The 20,577-nt window shown below is 40.5% G+C and overlaps 1 pseudogene; it reads right to left on the bottom strand.

Moving 5' to 3' along the window:
* Positions 1–1,250: 1,250 nt before the first annotated feature.
* On the bottom strand, positions 1,251–4,995 carry LOC121294528 (annotated as a pseudogene).
* Between the last annotated feature and the right edge of the window lie 15,582 nt (positions 4,996–20,577).

Raw genomic sequence — 20,577 nt, 5'->3', positions numbered from 1 at the left:
TCATAAGGTCATCCAGGTAGACTACACAAACCGACCGGGGTACATCCACTAGGACTCTTTCCATTAAACGTTCAAAGGTAGCGGAAGCATTGCACAGTCCAAAGGTCATGACCATTAACTGCCACAGCCCTTGTCCAAGGGAGAAAGCTGTATTGGGACGTGCAGCTGCGTCTAATTCCACTTGTAAGTACCCATTCCGGAAGTCCAAGGAGCTGAACCAAGAAGACCTGGCGACGTAGTCTGGGGATCTGTCGATCGTCGATCTGGGGAAGTGGGCAAGAGTCCTTGCGGGTGACTGCGTTGAGTTGGTGATAGTCCACACAGAACCGGTAGGTCCCATCCTTCTTTACTAGCAGGGTGGGGGCCACCCAAGGACTGTCTGATGGCTCGATGACTCTGGCAGCAGCCACCTCTCACACAATCCATTCAGAAGCCTCCTCCTTTTTGGCCAGTGGTAGGCGGCAAGGCCATTTGGGGTTGGGGAGGGATGGAGCCGGTGTCAATGGTGTGTTTAACTAACCTGGTGCAGCCGTAGTCCTAGAAGTTAGAGGAGGAGACATTGAGAAACTCATGCAAGAGATGGCGGAGTGACTTCTGCTCGACGGATGATAGGCCATTGCGGCTGCATTTCCACAGCTCAGCTACCGCTCCTTCCAGCTCCAGGGGTTCAGTGTAGGGGCCGATGGTAGGCAGGTTTTCGGTCCGAGTTGGCGTTGTCATGACGACCCTTTGCTCAGGGAGGAGCACGGCATTGGTGGCATCTGTAAAAGGGCTGTGTCATTGGAGGCGTAGCGTCTCGTGGACCCCGTGGGCAGATGATGGTGGACAACCCGGAGGAGTGAGGTGCCTAACCGCACTAACCTAACTCCAACCGCACTCTAGCCTTATAGAGTAAATCTAAGCCTAGTATGCACAGGTCCCCGATGTCAGCAAGCCAGAATTTGTGGGCCAGGAGGCGGTCCCCAAGATGGATCTGTAAAACTGGTTTGCTGTGGATGGGTGCCACTTGGACAGTGACTGTCTTAATCCTGGCTGTAGTGTGGTGCCACGCTTCTAGGTTCCCCCCTTTGTCTGTAGAAAGGTTATCGGGTGTAGCAGGCTAATGGTGGATCCAGTGTTGACCAGGGCCTGTAACTGGAACCTGTTAAGCTGGCACTGGATATGCAGGCTTCTCCCTTGTCCCATGAGCCCGATGAACCTGAAGGTAGCTGGTTTGGAGGGTGAAGTAAGATGGATTGGCGGTTCCTCCATTACACTGACACGCTGGCGTTTCCAGGTGGCTTGGGGGGCTGTGGTGCCTTAGTAGCGTTAGGCCGAGGTTGCAGCTTGGTGAAGGGCCAGTGACACTGATGGCAGTTTGGCAGTTTCCGTGGGTGCTCTGGCTCTGCGGGCTGGGTGTCACAGGTGGCTACCCCTTCGGGTTCCCCCTCGCTCTCAGTCCCGGAAAGGTCTGCAGCTTGGAAGGTTCTGGTTCCGCTACGGAGTCTGGCCCTGTACTCTTCCATTAAGATAGCCTCCATTTCCTCCATCTTCTCAAGTGCCTGTGAAACGGAGCGTGGGTGGGCCAGATTGACATGGCAGTGTAGCTCACTAGGAAAGAGGCCATGTATGAATAGGTCGAGGGCAAACCGTTCGGTGAGCTCAGGTGGTGCATCCTTGAAGGCACAGTGTGCCAAATGTTCAATGTCCACAGCCAAGTTTCCCAGCTTCTCTCCAGCCTCTCTTTTCCTGGCGTATAGCTGGTCACGGAGCTCTTGTTCAGTGGGTCTTTTTCCCAAGTGATGCTGAAGGGCAGTGCACAGTGTGTCGAATCCCAGTTCTTGTCCATAGGGCAGGTCAAGTAGCGCTTGATCAGGTAAGAGTGTTGATTGCCAATGCGGCTCAGAGCTGCTGCAGTGTCCATGTTGCATTGCCAGTGTCCGGGCTGCTGCTGAGGGGCCGAGACAAACTTCCATTGCCAGCGGCTGGAGTTCGGCGGTGAGCTGGGCCCTGTGGTTGACTGCCGCTGGGCTGAAGCCTTGAAAAAAGCTCCCGCCATCTGTAGCTGAAGGTCAGCCCGACTTGCCGTCATTCCTCTGTGGTCTGAGGCCCGCTTTCTCATCTTGAGGCACGAGGTTCTTTCACTGCGAGGTCGTCATGCTCAGGCTGCTTGGCAGAAACCCACTGCTGGAACCTGCTCGCCTGGCTTCCAAGGGGCTTATCTTATTCCTTATGGTCGGCAGCCACTGGTCTGTCTTCTCCCAGGCCCAGGGAAACAGCTAGTTTCCTGCTTGGGGTTCTTCTAAGGAGACAGCATCTTCTTCCATCCCACTTTTCTGACACCAGTGTAGCATTTCTGCTTGTATGGATTCAATGAAAGAGACTGCAACAGATCTTCAGCTGAAGAAAGTTTTGTTTAATCCCCAGTAACCCTTAAAAGGAAAACACATCTCAACAGAGAGATATTAGTGAAAAGAAAGCTACTAACAGGAAGCACAGAGGGGAAGGGGCACACATAGACTAGACGGCGACATGACGGTGACTGAGCTACATTTCACAGAAAGATAGAGGGTCACAGGAACAAAAACAAAAACATAAAACTCTTAATTTTAACACAATAACATTCATAATTTTGGATACTAACCGGGGAATAATACCCCACAACAGCACGAGTATGCAAATGAGTCTCTACACCAAGTGTCCCGAAGCCGTCCGACAGAGGGTGATAGGTCTAGCTTCAGGTCCAGCTCGTTACAATATTATATATTATGTATTTTATTACTTTTCACTTCACTTAAATTATTTATTCAGTGTTATCCTGCTTATGTTTAATAATAAGAATCTAAGACAAAAGGGGAAAAGTTAGTCCTAGAGGCCTGAAAATGTTACAGCTGTGCTCTTAAAGACTTTAATGAACTGCTTAACTGACCCATTTCATAATTTTCTGCTAGTTCTTAAATTGTTGATGATTTAAAGAGATTTATAAAATCTGTTACTGATAAGTAAAATATTAATTTACTATGCATTCAATATTTTAGGTGGAAGAAATGATACTCCTTGCTGGTGATCTTCAAATGAAAAGATTATTGTACAGTAGAATTCAAGCAACAGATTACAAAAAATTCACAGTGGAACTTATGGTAATTTTATTTGGGCGTCAAATGTTGACTACATATTCTTTGAATGGAAGGAATGCAGTCAGTGCAAAGGAAGACCAAATAAAACCACAGCTTCCAACCAATACAATGGAAAAAGTAATTGGTAAATATACACTTTTACTCGTAGCTTTTGTATGAAATGATCTAATCGTCAATCGGTCTGTTAATCGTCGCCAGCTATTAGTCTGGTTGACGCAGACCACAGCGGAGTACCCAAGCCTTTCGGTCTCGTGCCAGGCACATCCAATTCCGTCCCATTTCTTGTCGGAGCTGGTCTCTCCACCGAGTGGCTGGACGACCGAGATTTTGATGTCGAGTGGCAGCCATTCAGTCACGGCCAGTGTCCATCGGCCGTCGGTCCTCCTTGCCAGGTGGCTGGCCGAGCGCTTCTTTGACTTGTCGGCCAACTCGACCGCGTCCTTGACCTTGGTCATCTGCCGCACCTGCTCGTTGCTGATCCGGTCCGTCTGCTTGACGCCAACCATCCGGCGCTCGATCGCCCGTTCGGTGACGGCCAGTTTCAGCCGGTAGGCCGCAGTCAGCTGTCTCTGCGCCGTAAAGCATCGCCGGCAGCACGGTGCTGTTGAACAATTCGGCGCGCCGGGTCATGTTGTTGCCCATGTTGTTGACCACCTCGGCGATGGAGGCGTAGCTGATCCAGGCGGCCTTCCGTCTGCGCGTTAGCTCGCGGCTGTTCTTGTGCTCCATTGTCAGTTCTTGGCCCAGATAGATGTAGCTGTCGACCTGTTCGATTTGGTTCTGGCCGATGTGAATGGTGTTGTCGGCGACCTGTGCGTTTCGCATCCACTTGGTCTTGGCCATGTTGATCTTGAGGCCGACTGTGGCACCGGCCTGGTTGAGTTCAGTCAGTCGCTGCTGCACGTCGGCCACCGAGCTGCCGATCAGCACGATATCGTCGGCAAAGCACAGGTGGTTGAGCCATCGGCCATTGATCTTGATGCCGATGTTGTCCCAGTTGAGCTGGCGGAATACATGCTCCAGGCAGGTGGTGAAAAGCTTGGGCGATATCGGGTCACCCTGCTTGACCCCACGGCCGACTGTGATGCGCAGTGGTCGGTCGAATAGGTTGATGTCGGTGGTGCAGCCACTGTTCAATTCCTGCAAGAGGGCTAAATACACGTTACCGATGCCCTGTTGTTGGAGGGCGAGTAGCACAGCGTTCATCTCGGCTGTGTCAAAGGCCTTTTCGTAGTCGACGAAGGCGAACACCAAGGGGGTCTTGTACTCGCGGCTCTTTTCCAGCAGTTGGTTCAGCACATGGATGTGGTCCATGGTGCTGTAGCCGGCCCTGAAGCTGGCTTGTTCGGGTGGCTGTTGTTTGTCTAACTGCTTGGCCAGTCGGTTGAGCAACACCTTGGTGAAGATCTTGTAAGTGGTGCACAGGAGCCAGATGGGCCGGTAGTTGCTGAGCTGCTCACGGTCGCCCTTCTTATACAGCAGCACTGTCCTGGCCGTCTTCCATTGGTCCGGGATCTTTCTTTGCGCAAAGTAGTGACTGAAACGGCTGGCCAAGGCTGCCCATAGCGTCTGTCCGCCCTCCTTGAACAGCTCGATCTCAATGCCATCCAGCCCGGGTGCTCGGTCCTTCTCGGTCTTATCCGATGTAGAGCTGGTTGGACTCGGCCATTGCTGCCAGCCGCTCTCCCCGTTCGTTCCGGTCGTCACTGCCGGATGGGCCAATGAACTGCTCATTGTCCAGCCCCCGGCCCACCTTGGCGTTGAAGTCACCCATCAGGATGTGGTATGTGGCTCGATGGGCGATGGCCGCTTCGACAGCCTCGTAGAACAGCTCAATGTCGTCGTCGTCTGCAGCTGCCGTTGGCGCGTAGGCCTGCATGATGCGGATGGTGGTCTTGTTGGGCAGCAGCAGTGTGAGCACACCGACTCGGGACTTGGTTAGGTCGACTTCATCTATGAAAGGTGCCCATCACTTGGAGACGATGAAACCGATGCCACCGACAGTCCTGTTCCCCTCGCCGGCGCCTAGAGCGACTGTCGACCCGTCTTCCCAGCGCACGTGCAGCGGTTCTCGACGTCTCGTCTTGCACAAGCCGAGGATGTCGCACCTGATGTTGGCCTTTTCGGCGATGATGGTTGCCAGGTCGGTTTCCCTTGACATGGTCCTGGCGTTGAAGGTGGTGATGTCGAGGTTGGTGATCCGTTTCCATGGTCGGTTTCCTGAAGACGGCCTACTACCTGAGATTCTTAGCAGCCCCTCGTCCTTGGCCTGATCGCTCCTCCGCCGTAGAACGGGCGCAGAGACGTGCAGGGTACTGGGGCCTGTTTGTTTCGCTGTCGTAGCTGATGTTGACCGGCCCTTGGCTTGCTGGGCCTCTAGGACCGGTACCTCCTTATTTAGCTGGGTGTCTAGCGCCTTCTCAGCCTGGTTGGACCTGCTGGAGATTGTTCCCTGCTGTACATTGCTGGCAGACACCCAGGGCCACCCCTCCACCACATTGAGGCATAGGGTAGGATTTGGAGGGGATGAAATGATCTAATACAGCATCATTATCTATCATTATAATAAATACACAATTATTAAATCAGTCTGATATGTAAATTGCAATGCATACAGATCTATCTTTCATAATTATTATCTTTAAAAAAACTTTTTAAAACTTTGACACTAATCGCAAATTACAAACCTAGTGCAAATGGCGGCTTCCTTCTGGGGTAGAAGCAATATCCCTCTGACAAGTTTTGATTTGGTCCCAGCCTAGGCTATACTAACATTCCCTGTTTTAATACTGACACCCCTGTGCATGAGATATTAAGGGCTACATATTTGGTAAGCCCCATGTAAAACAAGCTATTGCTTGGCTACAATAAATTCTACATAGATGGAAAAAAAAAACATAGGGGACTGTCCTTATTTAGTATAAAAACTACAAAGGTGGTAAGAATTCATTCTTAATGTCAAGGTTGATAGATATTCAACTAACTCGTTATAACATGTAAATATAAATTAGTTATGCAATACCTAATAAATATATAAAGGCTGTTAAATTTTCCTATATAAAAAGGCATTTCTCAGATTATACATTCTTTGAATGTGCCGTATATGTTGTTATGTATATTGTACAAATACTCTGTTTATTAGCCATGATCATTCTATGGTTTTAAGTATAATAATATTATTTTTTATTATTCCTATTGAGCACATCAGGCAGAAGTTTAATGTAGAGAACAGCGCAATAAGCCATGATAAGAATTAAATTGAACAATGAAGAGCACACACATACCATGTACATATTTCTAAAAGAGACAATGAATTGATAAATAATTTTTGTTTCATTTTATATGCAATGAAGCTAAATAAAAAACATGGCAGGTGAACACAGTATTAATCCAGTTTAAAAATAGCAAATGCATTCACACATTTAAGTTGCCATTCATAGTCAGAACCAAAATAGTAACACAAGATCTGTGTAATCCAGTGGTAATAGATATATACTATTTCCTACTTCCACAATTAGCAGCATGTAAAGATTTTTTTCATTTGCATATTTCTGAAGTAATACTAGCACAAAGATAACTGTTTACATTAGTAACTTCAGCACCATTAGTTGTCATTCAAAAATTTAGTACTACTACAGACCACACTAAAACAATGAACATCATCCAAAAAACTATAATTGACTTCATATTAGATACATTGTTTCACGCAAGTATGTAACCATTAAGTATACGTCCTTCAACAAATTTAAGTACTACGTAGTTCAATGACCACACTAGCACTAGGTGAACATGGTCCAAAAAACTTTATCATAGGTTTTTTGTATATAGTATCCAAAGCCATATAATATTAAGATTAATTATATGATTTTTTTTTTTTTTTTTTTTTTTAAATCATACAATTATTTTTTATCATATACAAACTAGTGAGGAGTAATTGTGTGAGACAATTTTGGGATGATTTGGCCTAGATTTCCACTCGCAAAAATCACAATCATTCTAATTCCATTAGCATCTATTCTGTGTGATTCCAACTATTACACTACTAATTTTGTACTACTAATTAATATACTATAAATATAACATTTACTTTAACAGTACTTTTATTTTAATTGGGCATAGTGTAGGCATGCTTATGAATATACTTCAAGTATTTTACGGTACACGCTTGCTAATGTTATGATGTTGCAATGTGTTCTTTCAAATTCGTGTAATGAAAGGTTTTGCAGAAATATAAATGGTTCATTTTTAGCGATTATCTTTTTTCATATGCAGAGGAAATAAAAACAGCCTTAAACCTGATTAGATTTGTTTAAAAATATTGTGGTAAAATTATGGATTTATTTGTTTTCATACTATAAATAATCTCCTAACACAGTTTCACCATTTCATTCTATAGCTCCAAAAGAAAATTAAGAATAAATGACAGAGGAAGACATTCATGCATACGTGTTTAAGTATTAAGGGGGCAACTCCAGTTATTTTGTGTGTGTGTGGGGGGGTGAGTGTTACATGTTCCCTTGTGTTGCTACAACTGTTTAAGTAAGGTGTGTGTATTGTTTTTATTATTTTTCTTTTGACATCTTGAACACTTTTTTACATTATTCAATTATAGTCCACTGTGCTCTTTTTCTAAGATGGCTTCACATGTACCATTGAAAAGAACTTCAGAACAACTGTACACTTCCCATCACCCTCCTGCTCACATATGTATGATGAGGGTGATGGGAAATGTAGTTCTGAAGTTTTTCTGAAGGGTACATGTGAAGCCTTCTTGGAAACAGAGCACAGAAGTGGCCAGGAAGTCAAACAAATGTAAATAAAAAAAATACACACACCTTACTTAAACAGCTGTAGCAACATATTGCAACATGTAACACACACACATAAAAAATGTGTTGCCCTTAAAGTAATGTTTAATAAAGTAATTATTAATTTGAAGTATTGTTTGTAATTTTACCATGTATTTAATAATTTCTGCTTCTTGCTGTTTTATAAACCCCATTTTATTAGATGTGAACATGTTCTACAGTTTACAAATAAATACAGTAATTGGGGTGTGTGTGTGTGTTATTACTGTTGACATACACTACATACATACATTTTTCCAGTTTTTATTGAAATTTAAGCAGTTCAGGAAGTCCAGTGAATAACCTGAAATGGTACAAAGGTAAGCAGTAAACTGCCAGAGGTTGAAAAAAAAAAAAAAGTTTCGGTTACCAAAAACTGAAAAATAATGTACATTTCAGAGTTACACAAAAAGTCCTTTTTCAGGAAACAAGTAATGGGTTAACAACTTACAGCTGTTCTACAGCAATGGAAGTAAATTAAGCCTTGAAAGTTGATGCTAACAATTCCTACAGGTGTCCCAACTTTTGTTGATTACTTACAAACCCTCTGCCTGTATAAAAGCAGTGTTGGAACAGACTGTGTTACTACACCCGCTTAAGCATTATTTGGACAGTATTGTACCGCTGGAAGTAGTATATTGCTATCATAATGGCAAGAAAAAGGTAATTAACAAAGGAAGACAGACAGACCATTATAACCCATAAAAGTGTAGGTCTTTCCTTTAGAGAAATTGCAAAGAAAGCCAAGGTGTCAGTGAATATAGTTTCCTACACCATCAAAGGGCACTTGGAAACTGGAGGAAACTCTGACAGGAAGAGGTCTGGCAGACCCAAAGCCACAACAGAATCAGAAGACAAGTTTCTGAGAGTCAACAACTTGTGTGATAGGCGGCTCATAGGACAACAGCTTCAAGCACAGCTTAACACTGGTCGAAGTAAGCAAGTCTCAGTTTCAACTGTGAAGAGAAGACTTCGAGCTGCAGGTTTGACAAGTCAAGTGGCAATAAGAAAGCCATTGCTAAGATGGCAAAATAAGAAAAAAGAGGCTTGCCTGGGCCATGAAGCACCGCCAGTGGACTACTGAAGACTGGAAGAAGGTCTTATGGACCGATGAATCAAAATTTGAAATCTTCGGTTCATCACGCAGGGTTTTTGTACGCCATCAAGTAGGCTAAAGGATGGTTCCTCAGTGTGTGACACCAACTGTCAAACATGGAGGAGGAAGTATGATGGTCTGGGGCTCTTTTGCTGGATCCAGAGTCGACGACTTGCACAGAGTGAGTGGCACCCTGAACCAAAACGGCTACCACACCATTTTGCAGCGCCATGCAATACCCTCTGGTATAAGCATAGTTGGTCAGGAGTTCATCCTACAGCAAGATGACCCAAAACATACCTCCAGGCTATGTTAGAACAACCTTAGAAGAAAAGAACAAGACAGTAGGCTTCACAACATGGAATGGCCTGCAGAGTCTCCAGACTTAAACCCCATCAAGCTGGGTTGGGATGAACTGGACAGAAGGGTGAAAGCAAAGCAACACATTTGTGGGAACTTCTGCAACAGTGTTGGGAAGAACTTTCTGAACAATATTTGAGATCCATTGTAGAAAGAATGCCACGAGTGTGTTCGGCTGTTATATCTGCAAAAGCCGGCTACTTGGATGAGTTAAAAATTTAGATTAAATTTTGTTAAACAAAATGATTCCATGATTTCTTCTTTATCTCCAATTTTTTATTTGTTCTATGCTTTAATTTCAGAGTACATTGAGACATTAAACTGCGTAAATTTCAATAAAAATGACCCTTTTTACCCCCCAGATTTTTGAAAACTGACCACCTGATTTGACTGGTAGTCTACATATACACAATGTGTGGACCCTTACTGTAAGTATGACATCATCTGCAGAATGCAATATTTGGACGTTATACTGCCTATTATTAAAATATTGCAGCATAATGCACGCCAAAATGACTGCATTTTTTACTGCAGCACTACTGCACGTATTTTTTTACGTCCTAACTAAATGTGTTTTTTTGTCCCTTCCACCGAGCATTCAGCACTTCCTTAAACTAACTTTCTGTAAGTGTTTGGAATTTGATTTTTTTTGCTTTCAAACAAAAGCCGCGGCCTTTCTCTCTAACCCCAAAGCTAAGTGTAGTAAAGAGATTTGTTGTTTGTATTCACACATGCCATCTCAAACGGAAATGTTACTATGAGTTTGACCTAATGCTGGCCCACACCCCTTCGGTCCTTGAAAAAGACTGACATAATGCCATTGAACATCTGCAATTTCAAACAATAGAAAGTTTTGCTAGGATCCTAATATAATCGTATATGTGAAGGGCACTGGAAGACAGTCCTTCTGTCATGGCAGAGTGCTCACGATGCCGTACATATACACTTCCCATCATGTTGCCCTGCATACAGTTATCCACCCCCACCTAAAAAACTAACACACATCAAACATGTCGGTGCCACACTAGACATTGATCATGGCAGTGGAATTCATAGAGGATAGTGGTGACATTGTTACTCATCTTTCTCCTACCAGACCAGCATAAGCAGTGTCCAGATATACATGACCCCCTAAAAACACTGTAATGGCAGTAGACCTCATACACCTAGTGGATCATGATGATGGATGTCTCTTGTGTGATCTGCAGAGAGTTGTATGTCTTAACTGATGATGGCTGCCTGTGATTGTTTGTGTTGTTTTGCCCCTTACACTGCTTGAAGGGGGTGGGACGGAAAGCAGAGAGGGTTAAAAACCTTAACATTGCATTTCCATACTTTTGTCATTTTTAATATCAACCCTAACTGATACATTAACAAAGTCTTTTGCACTTTGTATGCAGTGTACCCACACATATAGGTCAAAAAAGTCCCTTGGGTTTGTTGACTTTGTCAATACCTTTTAGAATTTTGAATGCTTGAATCAGGTCGCCGCTTAATTTTCTTTGTTCAAGACTGAAGAGATTCAATTCTTTTAGCCTGTCTGCATATGACATGCCTTTTAAACCTGGAATAATTCTGGTCGCTCTTCTTTGCACTCTTTCTAGAGCAGCAATATCCTTTTTTGTAGCGAGATGACTAGAACTGAACACAATACTCTAGATGAGGTCTTATTAACTGTCAACGACAATCTCTGAGGGGGTAAACATGCAATTTGAAAAACTCATTTTATTTGTAGCGATCCACTTACTGTAAAAAGTATCTAAGAGTCAATTTAAAGTGATAGAGGGTAGAAAAAGTATACTTAAATATTACTTGATAAAAATATTGGACGCACGTCATGGAACCATTTGTGAATGCAGTAAAACTTTAACACCATTTCTCTTTAAACAAAATTGATGTTTCATTGCAAATGTGTAACTGTTTACACTTCACAATATATATATAGGTATAGGTGTATAGATATATATATATATATATATATATATATATATATATATATATATATATATATATATATATATATATATATGTCAGAGCAGAAGGAAGCAAGTTTTCTTCCAGGACAACCTTATAATTGGCTTGATTCATGCGCCCTTCACAAAGACAAATCTGCCCAATTCCAGCCTTGCTGAAGCACCCCCAGATGAGTCCAATTTTCAGCTTTGCCCAACACTTGGTCGACTAATGGTTAGACAGAGACCTGGAGAGGCCTACAAGTCACAGTGTCTCGCACCTACTGTGAAATGTGGTGGAGGATCAGTAATGATCTGGGGGTGTTGTCATTTTCTGCAAATAAATGCTCTAAATGACAATATTTTTATTTGGAATTTGGGAGAAATGTTGTCAGTAGTTTATAGAATAAAACAAAAATGTTCATTTTACACAAACACATACCTATAAATAGTAAAACCAGAGAAACTGATCATTTTGCAGTGGTCTCTTAATTTTTTCCAGAGCTGTATATATATATATATATATATATATATATATATATTATATATATATATATATATATATATATATATTATATATATATATATATAATATATAGATTGTATATCATGTCGAAAAAGTATTTGCCCCTTGTCTGATTTTCTGCATTTTTGCATATTTTTGATATTGAATGTATCAGACCTTCAACCAAAATCAAATATTTATTAAAAAAATGATGCAGCACCCAATGCCCTTGTGTGAAAAAGTAATCACCTCCTTAGACTCAATAACTGGTTGCACCACCTTTAGCAGCAATAACTGCAACCAAACGCTTCCTGTAGTTATTGATCAGTCTCTCACAGCACTGTGGAGGAATTATGGCCCACTCCTTCATGCAGACCTGGTTCAACTCAATGACAGCTGTGGGTTTTCAAGCATAAACTGTTTGTTTCAGGTCCTGCCACAACATCTCAATGGAGTGAGTTTAGGTCTGGACTTTGACTAGGCCATTCCAAAACTTGAAATTTATTGTTCTTCAACCATTCTGATGTAGACTTGCTTGTGTGTTTCGGATCATTGTACTGCTGCATGACCCAGGTCCAGGTGCTGCAAAGCATCCCCAAATCATGACACTACCATCACCATGCTTGACCGTTGGTATGAGTTTCTTTCTGTGGAATGCAGTGTTTGGTTTTCACCAGACATAACGGGGCCCATGTTGGCCAAAAAGTTCTACTTTTGACTTATCTGTACATAGAACATTGTTCCAGAACTCTTGAGGATCATCCGGGTGCTTTTTGGCAAACTTCAGACGAGCATTCACGTTCTTCTTAGAGAGCAGTGGTTTCCGCCTTGCTACTCTGCCATGAATCCTATTTTTGCCCAATGTCTTTCTGATAGTTGAGTAATGAACACTGACCTTAATCAAGGTGAGAGAGGCCTGCAGATCCCTGGATGTTGTTCTAGGGTTCATTGTGACTTCCTGGATGATTTTCTGCCTTGCTCTTTTTGAAATTTTGGCAGGCTGGCCACTCCTGGGAAGATTCACTACTGTCCCAAACTTTCTCCATTCGGACAATATGGCTCTGAATGTGGTTTGGTGGAGCCCCAGACCCTTAAAAATGGCCTTGTAACCCTTAGAAATGGCTTGCAATGGAAACCCTTTACTGAAGTTAATAAATGTTGAGAGAGGCCTGCAGATCCCAGGATGTTGTTCTAGGATTCTTTGTGACATCCTGGACGATTTTATGCCGTGCTCTTTTTGAAATTTTTTTGGCAGGATGGCCACTCATGGGAAGATTTACTACTGTCCCAAACTTTCTCCTTTTGGACAGTATGGCTCTGAATGTGGTTTGGTGGAGCCCCAGACCCTTAGAAATGGCTTTGTAACCCTTTCCAGACTGATATATATATATATATATATATATATATATAATATATATATATATATATATATATATATATATATATATATATATATAAATATAGATATATAATCGAGCTATCCTATCAACACACTTATATGCAAATCTTTGTACTTTAGAAAAACAAAACAAAAAACAGAGCAGGTACCATTTTGGCCAAAGTTCCCTACACAAAGCTAAAGAATGACTCTATTGGAAGGCCTACAATAAACTACAGGTTCACAGACTGAAATGTACCAGTCATCTGAATTCCAGTTCTGTTTCTGAGTGGCTGGACTGAATTGCGAGTTGTCAACCATGATATATTCACCAATCACCTGGGGTTCACATAATTCTTAAGGGAAGCTTATCTTCAAGCACAATCACTTAGACACACACTCACAACAAATTTGCTCTCCAGTATTTATACTAACATGCTGATGATATGAGGATAAGCATTGTATTCTGTAAAAGATTTATAAAGGAACACTGCAATTCATTAGTAGCCTCTCTCTAGTGCTCTCTAATGCTGCTGTAACTGCTGGTGCATGAGAGTCTTGGTTGGGAAGCTCTAGGTGTAGAGTTTGCACCCAGGCCTGGATTAAATAAATATTATGGCAGCACCATGGCCATTATAAAACAATAATATTAAACAGCCATACACTTTAATTCAGGGATCCTGCAAACTGCATTACTGCAAACAGAACTCAAGCTTTAAAAATGATATCCTTTGTCACAGTATTAAAGTATTATGAAAAAAAGAAATACCCCACAAATAGAAAACAATATGTAGCACATGCATCGCATTATTTATGGAGGATATACATGTTTACTTAATGCCCTATTTTGTTATAGTACTACTGCAACTTCAAAATCCCATTAACTAGTTGTGTTTTATAAAAAGAACCCATATTTTGTGAACTCACATTTACTAATTAATTGCACCATGAAACATAACTATAGAACTGCAGAGATAGCAACATAAACAAACTAAAGTTGTAATGCCCAACAATATTTGAACTACATTCAGTTGGTGTTTATTATTATTATTATTATTATTACTATTTTAACTAATCATGCACAACATACCTATTTAAACCCTTCTCCCTTGTGGAACATCCACAATCAGGCTGGCAGGTCTTGTAAATTTTAACATTTCTTCTAGAAATGACTAAGTGCAAAACTCAAAGCCTCACAAATCATTTTTGTAGTCAATCACGATTCCTTTTTGAACTAGTATGAATTATACTGTACAAGTTATGACTTTCAGGAAACGGGAAGGTTTTGACAGCTATTTTATTGTAGCTACAAAATTGTTTGATCACAGACTAATAGAAATACGGTTTGAAATGACTATAAATCATCATCACCATCTGAAACCTTCGCTGTCTGTTATTGCTTAAACATTACTCTTTCATACTGTAAAATCTAGTACTGTTCAGAGATGTGGACTCAGCAAAGGAATCCAGACCAGGACTCCATTTCATCATATACAGGTTGCATTATTATACCCAGCAGAAGTATGTATGGTACCTATGTCATATTTTCAAAGCACTTCCTCCTCCATGCTTTAATTAACTCCTATTGTTTGAAAAGAGAAACAATTATGTTAACATTGCAGAATTAGAAACATACACCCTGAGAGTGCTCAAGAGAACTTGAATTATATTACTTAGTTGCTTGGTTTTAGTTTTGTAAATTCAATAGATGTTTTACCTCTTTCAAACAATAGAAGGAAATTAAAGGCTTGAATAAAACCTTTGGAAATATAACCCTACTAATCTAATTGGTAAAAACTTGGTAGGACATTATTTTGCACAAGCTATTGAATGGATATACTGTATCTTGTATTTAGAGGGTTGTCTGACCATCCATATGTATCACATTTACTAATTTACATAAAACATTAAGAAAATTACTCAGTAATGATGAAACTTGGTTTGTTAACAAGTAATCACACATCATACACACATTCACATGTACTGTATGTGCTGCGGGTGGTAGTGGATGCATGCTGCTAACATTCTTATTTTTAATGACATTTCTATATGGTGAGAATCAGATCACTTACTGTATATTTTATTTTCGTCATGACTATCATTTACCTATTCCAAACTTCTGAACAGTATTATAAACTGTAAGGTGCACATTTATGAGCCAACCTGTCACATATAAAGCCTATTATAGTCGCAAAATTATCATCAATATGCTATTACATGAAAGGTCAACCGTTTTATATGATGAAATCCCCTGCCAAGAGGATATAGTGGAAGTGGTCTTATGCACTTCACATCGTTCCATATAGCTGGAGAACAACTTATGAAATTGTCATGAAACTTGGTATCAACGTTGTTTTATCATAAAGTATTAAGAATATCAGATTTTGGGGATACAGGGGGGTATCTGTCCATAAAATCTTCCATTTGTTTGTCAGTAAGACTTTTTGGACGTATATGATGCCATAGGCTTATTTGTGTCCATCCTTGCAGTTACTTCTTCAAAGAAGTTTAAGAAGTTGCACCCTTTTCTGAACCTGTGCTAGCTGTGTCCTGTGATATCATTGCTATATCACTTTTTTAGTTTCTTATCTACATCAACAACTTAGGTCCATGGAAAATTAGCACGTGTCAAATTTGCAGATAACACAAAGCTTGGGGGAGAGGCCAACATGCTTTTTGCTAGTAAATCCAAAAAGATTTAGATTGCATACAGAGCTGTGCCGAAACACAACAAATGAAATCCAGTGTCAACAAATGACATGCCAGTCACAAAAGTGTCCAAATACTAAATATGTGGTATAGATCTATAACCGGCTCACCAAGAGAAAGACTCATCACTGTCAGCAACCAGACAGTGCAACGAAGAGCAACCAGATTAATCCCGGGGCTTAACAGAATGAGCTACGAAAATAGACTGAAGAATTGGAGGGGACTTTAAGTCTTTTAATCTTAAAAGGTGATGACCAGGTGATGTGTTAACCCTAAGCAATAAATACTTCATGTGCAGCACAGAGACCAGGAGCAGAGGACACCGCTGGAATCAAGTGAATATAGATTTAGGACAAAGGGAAGGAAACACTTCTTCACACAGAGGTGGACTGGGCTACCAAGTCATGTTGTTGAGACAGAGACACTTGAACCCTTTGAGACCCAACTGGACAAAGTTCTGAAACCAATCACCTCCTCTCTTTCATATATTTTCTTATGTTCTAATATTCTTATGTCACACAGATTTATTCATACAGTATATCTGGAGAACATAAGAACATAAGAACATAAGAAAGTTTACAAATGAGAGGAGGCCATTCGACCCATCTTGCTCGTTTGGTTGTTAGTAGCTTATTGATCCCAAAATCTCATCAAGCAGCTTCTTGAAGGATCCCAGGGTGTCAGCTTCAACAACATTACTGGGGAGTTGATTCCAGACCCTCACAATTCTCTGTGTAAAAAAGTGCCTTCTATTTTCTGTTCTGAATGCCCCTTTGTCTAAACTCCATTTGTGACCCCTGATCCTTGTTTCTTTTTTCAGGCTGAAAAAGTCCCTTGGGTCGACACCGTCAATACCTTTTAGAATACATAGAACACATCCAGTTGTCATGAAACTTACCATTAACATTATTTAGCATAAGTTATTTAGATGTCTGCATGTCATATGTTATCTGGATAACTGCTAATCAAATTGTACCATTTCTAATCTATATAATATTTTGTGCATACTGTTGATATAATCATGGTGATCAACTTTTTCATCATACTGACAGCTCAAATTTTGTTTCCAATACGTTTTGCAGAAAGCTAGTGAGGAGGTCAAAGTTATGGCCACTCAACAAATTCTCCATTGCTCAAAAGAACAAATAGCTCCAAAGATACATCGACAACCAAGTCATCAAACACCAATGATATATGTTATATATGATAACATCACACTTTTTCAAGTGGGTTCAATAACTTGCATCCTACCATAAATCTTGACATTTCACACAGCACTTCAATATAATAACTTTTGTATGCATAATGTCTCATTCACTGACAGCTAGCAAACCTCAGCTGACAATTGTTTTTGTATAAGAAACAAATGTGTGCCGTATTTGCATCTGTTATTTAATCCTGCTTAAGTCTACTAGTGTCTGTTAAACTGCCAACTGTGCAACTGGAAACCCTTCTTTCCCCTATATGTTATAAGGCTCTAAAAACATTACTGAAATATCCATTGTTAGTATGATGGGGTACACCACACCCCTGTGTTTCTTTGTATAATTTTGTATTAAATGTACTGTTTTGTGCTTGTTTTAAAGAAAACAAAGTTTTGTTTATGTTGTTTTACAGCATGGATGGACGTAAAATCCTCCATCCAACTAAAGTCATGCATAATATGACCATCTCCAAATTAATTAAGTAATTACCAATTGGGAGATGGCCACTTATAAAAAGCAAAGCAGCCACTCAGGTTGATGAGAGTGTAGAGTAGGAATGAGAGAGCAGAGAGAAACTATTGCTACGCTTGCTGGGTTAAGACCAGCATGATACTTGTTTAAATTATTGTATCTGTTTATTTTGGCCACTGTGCCATTTTGTTTGATGTTCAGTATGTTGTCTAATTATATTTATTTCAAACTTTGTCTTACTTTATATAATAGTTACCATAATGTTCTCATTGTTGTCCAACTAGCTTTAATAATCTTTGTGATGGCTTTGAGTTAGACAACTGTTCATTATTTCTGCTTTCTAAAATGTCATGTATGACGCTTTGACTTTTTAAATCGACCTGCTCGACCTGTTCTTTAATTTAGCGAAATCTATGTGAGAGAACCCTATTCTGAGTGAATAAGCTCTAAGACATTTAGGGAGAGAGATGGCTGTCTCTGTGTTCACTTAATGTATCTTTTACTTAGAGCTATCTTGTGACAAGTGTTTAAGGCATACACTTTAAAAACCTTTAACTTTGATATGAGTCATCATTGACAGAATTGGTACCAAATCAAATCCCCATCAAATACGGTGGCTTGAAAGGCTTCTTTTTATATCTAATAAAGTATTTTTGATAACCAGTGTTTCTGTCAGTTTGTGGGGACATGCACTTAAAAGCCAGCTATGTTTTTACATACTATAGCAGCAACAATATTATCAGCACTTTTGTTTCACCTCCAAAATGTTAGTTCTTTCCTCAGTCAAGTGCATCTACATGTAGATCTATCAGTTGATTTGTTTTTGAGTCCTGTCGGTGTCATTCATTTCCTCCACTCTGTGAAGCTGGTTTACTGGCTCTCAGCTCCTCCTTTATGCATGTGCATGGAATGAAATTGCATAGCATCTGACCACATTCCACGTAAATTTTTCATGGGATGTTTTTAACTCCATCCCTGCCAAATTTAACAGAAATGATCCCTGACTGTATGACTCAGCAAAGCACAACCTACAGCCATTCAACTTGGGTCCCATGCTGTTGTATAACAGTGCTTAGTACTTTTCTATATATTAAAAATGTTACAATAGTAAATTAATAAACTCCTGGATTGCAGCCATTCAACACCCAGATATAATGCTTGCAGGCTTCACTCTAGAGAAATCTTATTGGTAGGCAACTCCAGTGGGTTGTAATATAATTATATATTTTTGTTATAAAATAATTTCTCCATAAATATGATGAAGCTACTTATGATATTACCATTCCATGTTTGAATGATTTCAGGGCCTGCATGGTGCAAAAAGCCTTGCTACAAGATGCTGATGTGTTTGTTTCTGCTCAGTGTTCTGCTTATGTTCTGTCGCAGTTTGGTATAACAAATGTCATCTCTATATCAAAACACTACAATGGATTCCCCCCATTCAAGTAATTTAGACAGCGTTACAGAGGAATTAAAAACATCACAGCTGAAAGCTGAAAATCCTACCAACATTTTCAAATCATAAATTGCTGAATAACTAAAATGGTGGAAATTAACTGGGACTCTGCTAGTTTGGCAAGGATGGCGTAAGCTGTCCATGCTATATTTATTTATGACAATACATTCAAAGTGGCTCAAAAACAGACCATAATGAAACGAACCTATCACATATATATGAGTGAGGCACATTCTCGTTTGCACCATTTGTCACAGGCGGGATCCACACCCAGGTAGAATTTAGCCAATCTGACTTTCGACAGATGTAACCGGTGTATGATTTTGAATACAATTTTGAAATTGTATTAAGCAAAGGATCAATGTGAGATTCATTCGCTAATTAGTTTGCAGTAAATTAAATTTTTAAGAGAGTTGTTCAAATGAAGCATAGGTACCTTCAATGTATAGGTCTTTGAGACAAGCTCCATTATGATGCCATATGTTAAAAGTCTTATCTTCAAGAGAAGGTGGAAATAAATGATTGGCTTTGGTTGGTGCAGACATTGAAAGGGATGGCAAACCAAAGCACCTTCGAAATTGAATCCAGATTCAAAGACACTGAATTTTTTTCAGGTCGAAAAAGTCCCTTGGGTCGACATTGTCAATACCTTTTAGAATTTTGAATGCTTGAATTAGGTCGCCGCGTAGTCTTCTTTGTTCAAGACTGAACAGATTCAATTCTTTTAGCCTGTCTGCATATGACATGCCTTTTAAGCCCGGAATAATTCTGGTCGCTCTTCTTTGCATTCTTTCTAGAGCAGCAATATCTTTTTTATGGCGAGGTGACCAGAACTGAACACAATATTCAAGATGAGGTCTTACTAATGCATTGTACAGTTTTAATATTGCTTCCCTTGATTTAAATTCAACACTTTTCACAATGTATCCGAGCATCTTGTTGACCTTTTTTATAGCTTCCCCACATTGTCTAGATGAAGACATTTCTGAGTCAACAAAAACTCCTAGGTCTTTTTCATAGATTCCTTCTCCAATTTCAGTATCTCCCATATGATATTTATAATGCACATTTTTATTTCCTTGTGCAGAACCTTACACTTTTCTTTATTAAATGTCATTTGCCATGTGTCTGCCCAGTTCTGAATCTTGTCCAGATCATTTTGAATGACCTTTGCTGCTGCAACAATGTTTGCCACTCCTCTTATTTTTGTGTCATCTGCAAATTTAACAAGTTTGCTTACTATACCAGAATCTAAATCATTAATGTAGATTAGGAATAGCAGAGGACCTAATACTGATCCCTGTGGTACACAACTGGTTACCACACTCCATTCTGAGGTTTCTCCTCTAATCAGTACTTTCTGTTTTCTACATGTTAACCACTCCCTAATCCATGTACATGTGTTTCCTTGAATCCCTACTGCGTTCAGTTTAATAATTAATCTTTTGTGCGGGACTTTGTCAAAAACTTTCTGGAAATCTA

Source organism: Polyodon spathula, chromosome 19 (genome assembly GCF_017654505.1).
Source record: "Polyodon spathula isolate WHYD16114869_AA chromosome 19, ASM1765450v1, whole genome shotgun sequence".
NCBI lineage: Eukaryota > Metazoa > Chordata > Actinopteri > Acipenseriformes > Polyodontidae > Polyodon > Polyodon spathula.
Note: the sequence above shows the minus strand (reverse complement) of the source record. Positions and strands in the feature narration are given on the sequence as shown.